General features: G+C 37.8%; 1 non-coding gene across 1 annotated transcript; it reads right to left on the reverse strand.

Moving 5' to 3' along the window:
* Positions 1-3,270: 3,270 nt before the first annotated feature.
* On the reverse strand, positions 3,271-3,374 carry LOC118150011 (small nucleolar RNA U13). The gene has a single exon (XR_004737780.1). It is a non-coding gene; the product is annotated as a small nucleolar RNA U13 (small nucleolar RNA).
* Positions 3,375-14,300: the final 10,926 nt, after the last annotated feature.

Raw genomic sequence — 14,300 nt, forward strand, 5'->3', positions numbered from 1 at the left:
CTTCTCATACCAACTCTAGGTCTCCTCCTTCCTGCTTCTCCCTCCACAAAGCCTTATTTTCTTAAACAAAATGTGTCACCAGCAATCTCTCCCCAAACCTTCAATACTGCAACTCACCACATCCACTAGATTGTGAGTTAAAATATAAATGTGTGGGGAAAAAGGAAAAGTGGATTCTAACCACCTACACTGTAGAGGATGAATCACATGGTTTCTGAGCCGGCACAGATTCTGGGTACATGAGCTGAGGACAGAATTGATGCAGGGATAGTTTTGGGTAAATTTCTTGACCTGTTTAAGAATATTTGGAATGTGTTACCTATAAGCAGAATTATAGAGGTAATGCCCGATAATTTTATAAAATCTGGAAGTCACTGATTTACATATTTGAAATTTTTTTCTTAAAAAAATGATGCATGACTTCAACAACTGGTGCTAGAATAACTGGATGTCTATGTGCAAAAGAATGATGGGGGACCCCTTCTTTATCTTAGATACCAAAAACACCCCTCAAAGTATACCCAAGACCTAGATATAAAAATTAAAACTATAAAACCTTTAGAAGAAAACATAGGAGCAAATATTTGTGATTTTGAGTTAGGCAATAGCTTTTTAAGATATAACACCTAAAACACAAGGGACAAAACAAGCAAAAAAATTTGCAAATTGAACTTAACAAAAACTAAATGGACCCCCTTGTTTAAAAAATTACATACCAGATAAGGGACTTGTATCCAGAGTATATAAATGATACTACTTGCAAATCAGCAATAAAAAGACAACCCAACTAAAAACAGATAAAACATTTGAACAGACATTACTGCAAAGAAGAGATACTAATGATTAATAAGCACATGAAAGATGTTTAACATCATTAGTCTTTCAGGAAATGGAAACCACAAGATGTAACTTTACACCCACCAGAATAGCTCAAAAAGAAAAGGCAGACAATAATAAATGTTGTCAAGGATATGGTGAAATTGGAACTCTCATTCATTGATGGTGGGAGTAAAAGAGTGCAGTCAATTTGGAAAACAGTTTGGCAGTTCTCCAAAAGTTAAATAGAGAGCTACCATACAATTTAGCAATTCTCCTCCAAGAATACTAAAAACATGCGTCCACACAAAAATTCACACATTTATGTTCATAGTAGCATTATTCATAATCGCAAATAAATGGAAACAGCCCAAATATCCATCAACTGATAAACAAATGAAAATGTGGTATATTTAGTCACTGAAATATTATTTAGCAATAAAAAGAAATGAAGTACTGTTGCATGCTGAGCTTGGGTGACTCTTGAAAACATGATGCTAAATGAAAAGAGCCAGTCACAAAAGACCACATATTACATGATTCAATTTACATTAAGTGTCCAGAATAGATAAATCTATAGAGATAGAAATCAGATTAGTGCTTGACAGGGGATAGTGGAAGAGGGAGCAATGGGAAGTGGTTATGAATAGGTGTGGTGTTTCTTTTTGGGGTGATGAAAATGTTATAAAATTAGACAATGGTTGTAATTGTACAACTTTGTGAATATACTCAAAATCACTGACTTGTACACTTTAAAAAGATGAATTTCATGGTGTACTAGTTATATCCCAAAAGGCTGTTAGGGATTAAACTGAATTTCACCAAAAGAATTGCTCATTTCATGCAAGTTTATTCATGATATTCTCACTGTTTGAAGTATGAAAGTTTATTGTTTGAACTAATTAAAAATTAAAACATATCAAAATGTGTGGGATGCAGCTAAAGGAAATTTAAATTTTTACATTAAGATGCGGGAAATACAAGTAAAAAAATAAAATTAAACCCCCAAATAGAAAGAAAACACAATAAATATAAAAGTAAAAATAAATGAAATAAAAAACTAAATATAATGATGATTGGTGATGATGATGATGATAGCAACATGAATGAATCGTGCAGCTGGATAGTTTTATTAAAAAATCAATAAAATTGATTTAACTCTCACTAGATGTATCCAGAAAAAAGAGAAGACACAAATTACCACAAGAGAAGCATCACTACAGATCTTATGGACTTTAAAAGGATCATAGGAAATAGTCTGAGCTACGTTATTCCAATAACTTCAACAGCCTAAATGAAATAGGTAAGTACTCTATCGTAATGTTACTTTGCTTATACTGGAATGTGTTTATTTTCAAGAGATCCATGCAGAAATACTAGATAAAGTGCAACTCATTTTCAAATGGCTCAGCACAATGTCAATAGTTGTTGACACTAAGTAGTGAGTATTAAAATTTTTATAATATTATTCTTTTATTTTACCTTTTCTATATTTTGAAAATTTTTTGTAATGCAAAATTGGGAGAAATAAATCAGGTATGGTATGGATGCATGTTAGTAGAGAGGCTTTCACTCTGGGTTAGTCAAAGCAGGGCTGATGGTGAAAAGGACAATGTCATGACCTTTTCACCCAAAGAGCAGGGTTGAAAACTTCCTTTTGTGTCTGGATAAAGCTTCTTGGTGACACTGGCAGGCTATGGAAACTCCCACTGAACAAGCACAGAAAGCAGGGATCTAGATTGCTGGACAGTCAGTCTTGACCTTTTCATTAGCTACAAGGGTCAACAAAACATATTGAGTTGCTTTGCTTTGTCTAGTCATCCAGCAACCAGGAATATTACTCATAGACTGCCCAGGATAGTCAGCATTGCTTTGTAAACAGAGTCCTGACCTACTTAACTCTTCCCAGAGGTTAAAAAACTCATACAGACATGAAACCTTGGCCTAAGTAGACACTAATTGGATACTAATTACCCTTAAGAGCTCGATTAACCCAAACTTCCCATAAACCAAGCTTGGTAAGAAATAAGAAAATGTGTAAGGAAGCAAAATGCTGCTAGAAAAATGACATGACCAGATTTATCAGTCCTGAAAGTCCTTTCTTCAGAATATTGATTATTGTACAATAATAAACGATGGAAGGGTTGACAAATCTCATGTTTACAAGTGGAGAATAACTTTCCTTTTCTTTTTCTAAGAAGCTGTATATTTGGAAATGGATGACATTGAAAGGAGGAATAATTGACATTCTAAAGCCAAGTAGGATGAAACAAGCAAAATTTTCTATATTTTCATATCTCTTTGTGATTAGAATATCTGTAAAGGAAACAAATTATTTTATAGTTATCGATTTTCTAATGAATGAGGAAAAATGCTTCATTATATGAGTTTGCTTTTGGACTGTGTCCTGGCTGATGTTGGGTATCCACGGACCCTCTCTGTCTTTTTTTTCCATGTCAGATGGGTAATGTGCCCACATTGTAACAAGGATCGAGGGAGGCACACCTCACACATGCACATGAACACCCAAGCATCACGCTTATGGACTACAAAAGCGTTTTAAATCTACTCTGCCTTTTTCTTTCTTTCTTTCTTTCTTTCTTTCTTTCTTTCTTTCTTTCTTTCTTTCTTTCTTTCTTTCTTTCTTTCTTTTTTGCGGTGGGGTCTCACTCTGTCACCAGGCTGGAGTGCAGTGGCACAATTTTGGCTCACTGCAAGTTCCACCTCCTGGGTTCAAGTGATTCTTCTGCCTCAGCCTCCTGAGTAGCTAGGACTACAGGTATGCACCACCACACCTGTCTAATTTTTGTATTTTCAGTAGAGATGGGGTTTCACCATGTTGGCCAGGATGGTCTTGATCTCTTGACCTCATGATCTGCCCACCTCAGCCTCCCAAAGTGCTGGGATTACACATGTGAGCCACCACAGTGGCCCCTCTTTATATTGAGTAGAGACTTGAGAGGGAGTGACAGACAGAAGAGCATCAAAACTTCTTCACAGGACATAATTGAACTACTTGTTACTTATTTTCTTATGATTCATTTATTCAACAAATGAAACATTTCAATTGTTCAACGCTATTATAGATACACACTGCGTATAGTGGTTAAAAAAAAAAAAGACCAAAAATGTTGTTTTTATTTAGCTTATGTGATAGCTGATAGAGCAAAGTCAAAATTATTTACATAAAGAAAGGGGTGATGAAGGCTTTGGATGTGGAAATTGGTGTTCTCATCTAAGCTTTGCTGGTAGCTTGCTGAGAAAACTCTGAGTAATGAGTCTTTAAACTCCCTCTAGGCCTGGAAGTTCATCCACCAAGTGAGGTGCTTTACCCATGTTTCCAACAACAGCCCTTCCAGCCCCATCTTCCTATGAAGGAGAAACCTCAGTATGGCCTCATGGGGAGCATCGTGGACTTGGAGTAAAGCACTTTTGGTTTGTCCAATTATTTCATCTTTGGTCTTGATCATCTCATTTAACTACTTTGAGCCTCAATTTCCTTGCTGCAAAATGAGATGATGTTTGCTTAAATGAGCAGGCAAAGCAATCACCACAGCTCCGGGCATGGCACAGCACTTGGCTTTTGCTCCCTTGGGGTGCTTACATATGAAGAGAGGTTTTGCAATCCAAAGACAGTAATCATTTTAGTGAGCCAGCTAATTGAGGAGGCAGTTTCTCCTGAGTCACACTATCAGCTGATGTGCAACCTAAAAAGCATTTGTTTAATAATGGAAAAGGAGTTCATATCAGCTCCTTCAATTCTGACCATCTTTGGACTGGAAGGTTTCCTTCAATTCAAAAATATTTCCAATGGCATATACATCCGACTCCCCAAAGTCCACTTTGTCATTGTTATGCCTTCACATCCTCGCAGCTTAACTCCTACTTATGAATAAAAACATACTATGTTTGGTTTTCCATTCTTGAGTTACTTCACTTAGAATAAGTCTCCAATCTCACCCAGGTCATTGTGTATGCCATTAACTAATTTTTTTAATGGCTGAGTAGTATTCCTTCACACACACACACACACACACACACACACACACACACTATCACAGTTTATCCACTCATTGATTTATGAGCATTCGGGTTGGTTCCACATTTTTGCAACTGTGAATTGTGCTGCTATAAACAAGCGTGTGCAAGTATATTTTTCATATAATGACTTCTTTTCCTTTGGGTAGATAATCAGTAGTGGGATTTCTGGATCAAATGGTAGTTCTACTTTTAGTTCTTTAAGGAATCTCCACACTGTTTTCAATAGTGGTTGTGCTTGTTTACATTCCCGCCAGCAGTGTAGAAGTGTTCCCTGTTCACAACATCCATACTAACACCTACTGTTTTTCTATTTTTTGATTATGGTCATTCTTGCAGGAGTAAAGTGGTATCACATTGTGGTTTTGATTTGCGTTTCGCTGATCATTAGTGATGTTGAGAATTTTTCCATATGTTGGTCATTTGTACACCTTCTTCCTTCTAAGACTTGCCTATTCATGTCCTTAGCCCACTTTTTGATGAGATTGTTTTTTTCTTGATAATTTGTTCGAGTTCATTGTACATTCTGGATATTAGTCCTGTGTCATATGTATAGATTGTGAGGATTTTCTCCCACTTTGTGAGTTGTCCATTTACTTTGCTGTCTGTTCCTTTTAAGGTACAAAAACCCTTTCGTTTAATTAAGTCCCAGCTATTTTTCTTTGTTTTTATTGCATTTGCTTTTGGGTTCTCAGTCATGAAATTCTTGACTAAGCCAATGTCTAGAAGGGGTTTTCCAATGTTATGTTCCAGAATTTTTATATTTTCCAGGTCTTTTATTCAAGTCCTTACTCTATCTTGGGTTAATTTTTGTATAAGGTGAAAGATGAGGATCCAGTTTCATTTCCCTACATGTGGCTAGCCAATTATCCCAGCACTATTTGTTGAATAGGGCATCCTTTCCCCAATTTATGTTTTTGTTTGCTTTGTTAAAGATCAGTCGACTGTATTTGGGTTTATTTCTGAGTTCTCGATTCTGTTCCATTGGTCTATGTACTTATTTTGTACTAGTACCATGGTGTTTTGATGACTATGACCTTATACTATATTTTGAAATCAGATAATATGATCCCTCCAGATTTGTTCTTTTTGCTTAGTCTTGCTTTGGCTATGCAGACTTTTTTTTTTTTAATTCTGTGAAGAATTATGGTGGTATTTTGATAGAAACTGTGTAGAATTATAAATTGCTTTTGTCAGTATGGTCATTTTTCCAATATTGATTTTACTCATCCGTGGGCATGAGATGTGTTTCCATTTGTTTGTGTCATCTATGATTTCTTTCAGCAGTGTCTTGCAGTTTTCCTTGTAGAAGTCTTTCACCTCCTTGGTTAGGTATATTCCTAAGTATTTTACTTTTTTTTTTTGAGATGGAGTTTCGCTCTTGTTACCCAGGCTGGAGCGCAATGGCGCGATCTTGGCTCACCACAACCCCCGCCTCCTGGGTTCAGGCAATTCTCCTGCCTCAGCCTCCTGAGTAGCTGGGATTACAGGCAGGCACCACCATGCCCAGCTAATTTTTTGTATTTTTAGTAGAGACGGGGTTTCACCATGTTGACCAGGATGGTCTCGATCTCTTGACCTCGTGATCCACCTGCCTCAGCCTCCCAAAGTGCTGGGATTACAGGCGTGAGCCACCACGCCCAGCCAGTATTTTCCTTTTTTTACAGCTATCATAAAAGAGGTTGAGTTCTTGATTTGATTCTCACCTTGATTACTGTTTGTGTGTATAAGAACTACTGATTTCTGTACATTAATTTTGTCTCCAGAAACTCTGGTGAATCATTTTATCAGTTCTAGGAGCTTTCTGAAGGAGTCTTTAGGGTTTTATAGGTAAACAATCATATCATCAGCAAACAGCAACAGTTTGGCTTCCTCTTTACCCATTTGGATGCCCATGATTTCTTTCTCTTGTCCGATTGCTCTGTCTAGGACTTCCCGTACTATGTTGAAGAGGAGTGAGAGTGGGCATCCTTGTCTTGTTCCAGTTCTCAGAGAGAATGCTTTCACCTTTTCCGGATTCAGTATTATGGTGTTTGTGGATTTGTCATAGATGGCTTTTATTATATTGAGGTATGTCCCTTGTATGCCAGTGTTTCTGAGTTTTAACCATACAAAGATGATGGATTTTGTCTAATGCTTTTTTTGCATCTATTGAGATAATAATGTGATTTTTCTTTTTGATTCTGTTTATGTGGTGTATCTTATTTACTTGCATATGTTAAACCATCCCTACATGCCTGGTATGAAACCCACTTGATCATGGTGGATTATTTTTTTTTTTGATATGTTGCTGGATTCGGTTCACTAGCATTTTGCTAAGGATTTTAGCAGCTATGTTCATCAGGAATATTGGTCTGTAGTTTCCTTTTCTTGGTTATGGCCTTGCCTGGTTTTGGTATTAGGGTGATACAGGCGTCACAGAATGATTTAGGGAGGGTTGTCTCTTTCTCTATCTTCTGGAATCGTGTCAATAGAATTGGCATCAGTTCTTTGAATGTCTGGTGGAATTCTGCTGTGAATCTGTCTGGTCTTGGACTTTTTTTGTTGGTAATTTTTAAACTATCATTTCAATCTCACCACTTGCTATTGGTGTGTTCAAGGTATCTAATTCTTCCTGATTTAAGCTAGGAAGTTTGTATCTTTCCAGGAATTTATCCGTCTCCTCTAAGTTTTCTAGTTCCTGTGCATAGAGGTGTTCACAGTAGCCTTGAATGATCTTTTGTATTTCTGTGATGTCAGTTGTTCTTGCTAATGCTCCATCAATTTTATTTATCTTTTCAGAGAACCAGCTTTTTGTTTCATTTATCTTTTGTATTTTTTGTTTCAATTTCATTCGTTTCTGCTCTGATCTTGGTTATTTCCTTTCCACTTCTAGGTTTGGGTTTGTTTGGTTCTTGCTTCCCTAGTTCCTTGAGGTGTGACCAGGTTGTCTGTTTGCATTCTTTCAGACTTTTTGATGTAGGCATTTAGGGCTATGAACTTCCCTCTTCGCACTGCCTTTGCTGTATCCCAGAGGTTTTGGTAGGTTGTGTCACAGTTGTCATTCAGTTTGAAGAATTTTTAAATTTCCATCTGGATTTCATTTTTGACCCAATGGTCATTTGGGAGCAGTTGTTTAATTTCCATGTATTTGCATGGTTTTGAAGTTTCCTTTTAGAGTTGATTTCCAGTTTTATTTCACTGTGGTCTGAGAGAGTGCTTGATATAATTTCAATTTTCTTAAGTGTATTGAGGCTCATTTTGTTGCCTATCATATGGTCTATCTTAGAGAAAGTTCTGCATGTTGTTGAATAGAATATATATCTTGCAGTTGGTGTGTAGAATGTTCTGTAATTATCTGTTAAGTCCATTTGTTTCCAGGGTATAATTTAAATCCATTGTTATTTTGCTGACCTTCTGCCTTGATGACCTGTCTAGTGCTGTCAGTGGAGTATTGAAGTCCCCCACGATTATCGTGTTGCTGTTTATCTCATTTCTTAGGTCTGTTAGTAACTGCTTTATAAATTTGGGAACTCCAGTGTTAGGTGCATATATATTTAGGATTGTGATATTTTTCTGTTAGACAAGGTCTTTTATCATGATATAATGTCCCTCTTTGTCTTTTTTAACTGCTGTTGCTTTAAAGTTTGTTTTTTTTTCTGATATAAGAATAGCTACTCCTGCTCACTTTTGGTGTCCATTTGCATGGATTTTTTTTTTCCACCCCTTCAACTTAAGTTTATATGAGTCCTATGTGTTAAGTGCCCCTTGAAGGCAGCAGATACTTGGTTGGTGAATTCTTATCCATTCTGCAATTCTGTTCTTATAATCGGAGCATTTAGGCCATTTACATTCAATGTTAATACTGAGATGTGTGGTACCACTTCATTCATCAGGTTGTTTGTTGCCTGTATACCTTGGTTTTCTGTGTGGGTTTTTTATTGTATTTTTATTTTATAGGTTCTCTGAGATTTATGCTTTAAAAAGGCTCTGTTTTGATGTGTTTCTGAGATTTGTTTCAGGATTTAGAGCTCCTTTGAACAGTTCTTGTAGTGCTGGCTTGGTAGTGGCAAATCCTCTCAGCGTTTGTTTATCTGAAAAAGACTGTATCTCTCCTTCATTTATAAAGCTTAGTTTTGCTGGATACAAAATTCTTGGCTGATAATTGTTTTGTTTGAGGAGGCTGAAGATAGGACCACAATCCCTTCTAGCTTGTAGGATTTCTGTTGAGAAATCTGCTGTTAATGTGATGGTTAATACTGAGTCTCAACTTGACTGGATTGAAGGATGTAAAATATTGATCCTAGGTGTGTCTGTGAAGGTGTTGCCAAAGGAGATTAACCTGAGGGCCTCCTGGACCTGTGTCTTTAGCCCAGTGTCCTCACTGCCTTATATGTGGACCTCCTGATAAGACCAACACCTTTTGTTCAGCTTTTTTTCTCTTCATAAACTGCCTTGTTTTTTAATAATTAAGACCACACAGCAATACAAACCAGGACCTCCCAGGGACCCCTGGGGCTTATCTCATGATCTCAGCCATGGAGTGAGTGTGTTCTCATGAGATCTGATGGTTTTTAAAGTGTCACTTCCTTACTTTCTCATTCTTTCTCCTGCAGCCTTGTGAGACATGCCTTGCTTCCCCTTTGCCTTCAGCCATGGTCGTAAGTTTCCTGAGGCCTCCCCAGCCATGTGAAACTGTGAGTCAATTAAACTTCTTTATAAATTATGTAGTATCAGGTATTTTTATATCAGTATAAGAATGGACTAATACAACCTGTAGTGTCAACCTCAATGTCAAGTTCAGAGGATTGAACAAATGATGCAGATTATGTACCCTGCATGAAGCCTCTTGTTATTCAGTGGTAGCTGACTTCCTCTTCTCACCTCCTTGGGAGATTCTAATTTTGTCAAAGGATCAGTCCTAGATCACAGTGGCAATGCTGACATTGCGGTAAACTTCAGGCCAGTGTGGCAGCATCCCATCTACCCATATTGCAATGGAGAGTGCATGCAGGGGTACTGTATGAATCAGTGCCCAGAGATAAAGGGGTGGTCTGTCCTCTGTTGCAAAGTAGGACAATGCTTGGTCTCTAGCTCTTTACCTCCTGGAAACTCACTCGTGTTTTGTGTTTGAATTCATGCTCTCTGAATGAGAGAAACTCATGTCATCTCTTTCATCCTACGCCTATAAAGCACTGCTGGGAACAATCATGCTAAAATAATTGAGAGAAAGAAAATATTAAGCAAAGACTGTCAAAGCAGTACTCAAGAATACCAATAAGGAAGCCCGTTTTTAGTTAGCAAAATCCCTAACTAGGGAAGATTAAATGGCTCTTACTAAAGTGCATGTTATACAACTATTTCATCACATGCTGAGAGCCACCATCTCAGGATCCGGCCATGAACCAACATCTGAAATACCTTTTCCCTTAATCCCCTTCATCCAGGAATAAACACTCTTAATAAAAGTCCCAAGAGGAAGTAAAAAAGAATTCGTTTTTCCAGTTTCTTTTAACAATCTTTCCTAAACTAGGAGGCTATTCCTGTTTGCACCTTCCTTATAACTGTTCAGTCAAATGTAGCCACTGCCACAGCTTCTAGCAAGTTCCCTGGGCACAGGGAATTGGGACCTGGCACCTGCAAGACAAGCAGACACCAGGATTTTGGGGGGTTTTAATTTACTAACTACTCTTTACACTTTTGGTGAGCTTGCATTTCAAACCTTGCCAAGAGACACCACTCCTTGAACTCTGTGGACCTGTCTCACAATGCAAAAGCCTTAAGAAGGATCATTTTGTTATTTCGAAACTCTAGAGCAAATATTTCCAAGACTGTCTCGAAAAGTTCTTTGGAATTAACATCAAGCACTTACTATATGAGGAAAGAGTCATGCATACACTGTTGTTCTTTTAGCTAGAGGAGTGTTTTTGTGGTAATACCGGGAACAGAATTTAAGAGCCAGATTTTAAGTAGGAATATAATAACAGACTTGAAGATAAAAAAATATATATGGCTTTCCCTTAGCAAGAGGAGTTGTGGAAACCAGAAAAGCTCTGTTTGGGGTTTTATCAGGAGCTTCTAACATCATGTAGAAAATGAATGTACAAATGTAATTAAATACAGTAAATACAAAACTGCATGAAAAATTAAATCACATTTTTTCTGACTATATAAGTAATACACATGTTCTTTGTGGAAAATATGGACAATAAATATATGGCAAGTAGAAGAAAATTAAAATTATACAATCATACCACAAAATAATTATTTTCTGATGTATATATATGATTTTTCTAAAAAATTGTATTTATGCCCTATTCATATTTGTCCTGTTGCTTTTTGACTTAATTTAATCATACCTTTATACCATAGTATCTGAATGGCTCTCTCCCTAGGACATATATTGCAAACGTTATATTTCCTTAAATTCTAGAGTTTTATCTGAAACATTTATTTGAATCTTTCAATCCACTCCAAAACATATCCACATTTGTTTTACTTTTATATATGTAGCATATAAATTAAAATGTAAACTGCATTGTAGGTAAATAAATATATGTACTTACATATAAAATGTATCCTACAAACTTGTAATATATAAAGCATATCAAAAGAATAATGAAATGTATGAAGCTGTACATAAATGAAAGATGCTATGTCCTTCTTAAAATTTTAATTTTATACCATTTAAACATGTCTGCTTACCACATGCCTAAGAATTTCTTTGCCTGACTTGAAATAGCAACCTTAAAATACTTTATATCACTGGAAAAAACTTGACGGCATTTTTTGAATATACAACCCCACATGCACACACACCCACACGCAGAAGAACACCAGCCATTTAGGAACTCCTTAGACAAAATTTCAAGGCTTGAAGAAGTAGGTTTATTCCAGCAAAACCAATCTTTCCAAGTCTGGAATGGGTATGAGATGACCTCTCACTAGATACAAATTTATCAATCTACAGAAAAATCAAATCAACATGTCTCCATTTTTCACTTTAAAATTTCCTTCCTTAAATTTAATACAGTTTGGGCACCTGTTGTTTCTTGCTGGCCTGTGAGAAAATGAGTCACCATGTGCAAAAGATGAGCCATACATCTGTTCAAAAATAGTCACTCATGTTTGATATGACAGCTTGTTTTCCACAGATTGTCTTGCTTGTTATTTTACATTGCATACATATAATAATAAAGTCATATTTTCCCCCAGCATGGCTTTCTAAGTGGAGTTAAATATATCAATATTTTATATCGTACTTCGCAGAGTGTCATGACTCCCCATTTTGCCACCTGATCCAGACTGACAGTCACCACTGCAGGGGACCATACCCTACACTTAGGCATGAGAAAGGCCCATGGGTTGAAAGACAGAGAAGCATCTCTGACCCGGTGACGTACCATTTGCTGGAGGAAGGAGCCCAGCCTTGCTGAGGAGCTAGTTGAGGAGGGTTCTCTGTCACCCAAGTCAACAGAGTCTAACATTCCACACTTAGATAATCATTCCTTTAGTTTTAACCTGCAAAAATTGTATTGCTTCCCCAAAACGCATATGTAAGAGAGGTAAAGCCATACACTTTAATCGGTCATCTACAATAGTGTTTCTCCAGGAGGGGTGACCAGGCTGTCTGCATCAGTATCCTGGGGTGGGGAGGAGGAGGGTGGATGATTGACTGGAGATTTCTAGTCCCACCACGAAAGATTCTGATTCTGTAGATCTGTGGGGGACTCTGGGAGTCTTCATTTTAGCAAATATTCCAGGAAATTCCTGTGAACATTAGAATTTGAGAACCAATAATTTATACTCTGAAGTGAATGCACTTATGAATCCTTTTTGAGAGCATAGGAGATGCTTTCTAATCTCTCGGGGGGCGGAATTCAGTGATCATCATTTACAGACAGAAAGAGGAATGTGGACAGTGCAGAGGACAAACCATGCTTTTTCTGGAGTGGTCATCTACTAAGTGCTTTCTTGGAGAGGGTATAATATTTGTGAACTTTGTATATATACACTGTAGAAAGAGAAAAACAAATATCTAGATCTTTGTGTCCCCTTCTGATCACCTATAAAGGGATTTACATGGCACAGATTAAATTCATCCACTCACCCTGGAGTCCTGTCTTTCATTCAGGCTATTTTTAAGAGCTCCTGAGAGCAATACAGCAGGTCTCACCCAGCAGACCACAGAGCTGTGGTTGGGGAAGCCACCTGCCTCCTGTATGAGTTCCCTGGGGTTGCTGTGACAAAGGACACAGACTGAGCATCTCAGATAATGGACATTCATTGTCACACAGTTCTGAGGCTGGAAGTCCAAGACCAAGGTGCCAGCAGGGTTGGTTCCCTCTGTGGCAATGAAGAAGAGTCTGTGGTTGGTTCCCTCTGACGGCAATGAAGAAGAGTCTGTTCCTGGCCTCTTTTCTGGGTTCTGGCAGCCTTGGGAATCCCTTGCTTCAAGGTGGTCATCTTCTTTCTGCGTCTTCAAGGCATCTTCCCTCCATGGCTCTGTGTCCAAATTTCCCCTTTTTGTAACGATAGTAGTAACATTGGATTAGATCGCATCATAATGGCCTTATCTTACTTTGATCATTTGTGAAGACTATTTCTAGACAAAATATTATTCACAGGTACTGGGGATTAGGGCTTCAACATCTTTTGGGGGACACAAATTAGCCAGTTATGCCCCCTCTTCTCCTCAGGTCTGTCTGAGGCTTGCTGCTCTGTCTATGGCCATGCCTGCAGCTCCACTTGGCTCTGAGAGGCTGCGCAATGTGTCTAATCAGTCTTCCCACAGCCCCTCGAGGGGCCCGGCACCTACTCAGTGACCCATAGCGATCTGGCAGAGGAAGAAATCACAGCAGGGCCATAAAGAAGTTAAAGCTTACCCCAGATGCTGAGCTGGGATGCAAGGCAACAAGCCAGGAAATTGACAGGCAGGCCCCAAATGGTCCTGCTGAGTCAAATGTCACCAGATTTCTCTGTGATGCGGCTTTTATTAAACACTTCTTAATAATTTGCGTTATTACGTCTAAGCTTAGAAATAAATTATACTCATTCTCTGGAGGTATTTTTAGGCTCTGCTTCTGGGTCATGCCCAATAAAAGGTTAAAATTCAAATACTAAATGATCCAAGGACTATCTTCATCTATGAGAATGATGATATGATGTTATCACAGCAAATGTCCATGGAGTGCCATAATTTATAAAATTATTTGTTTTTACAAGAAAAGAATTATACTTGTCACCTTAGAGGAGAATCAAAAGGAATATTACTATTAGCCCTCAGTGGGAGCTGAAATGTATTACCTAACATAAGCTATCTAATCTCTTTCCCCTGATGTTTACTTTTTGTGTCGGAGAATTTTCCATACTCTCATTCAAAGTCTTCCCCAGACGGTACCAGTTGATAAAGCCACCGGCTCTTTCCAGCATCACACCTGTACTGATGCCACAATGGACTGCCTTTG

Source organism: Callithrix jacchus, chromosome 21 (genome assembly GCF_049354715.1).
Source record: "Callithrix jacchus isolate 240 chromosome 21, calJac240_pri, whole genome shotgun sequence".
NCBI classification, from domain to species: Eukaryota; Metazoa; Chordata; class Mammalia; order Primates; family Cebidae; genus Callithrix; species Callithrix jacchus.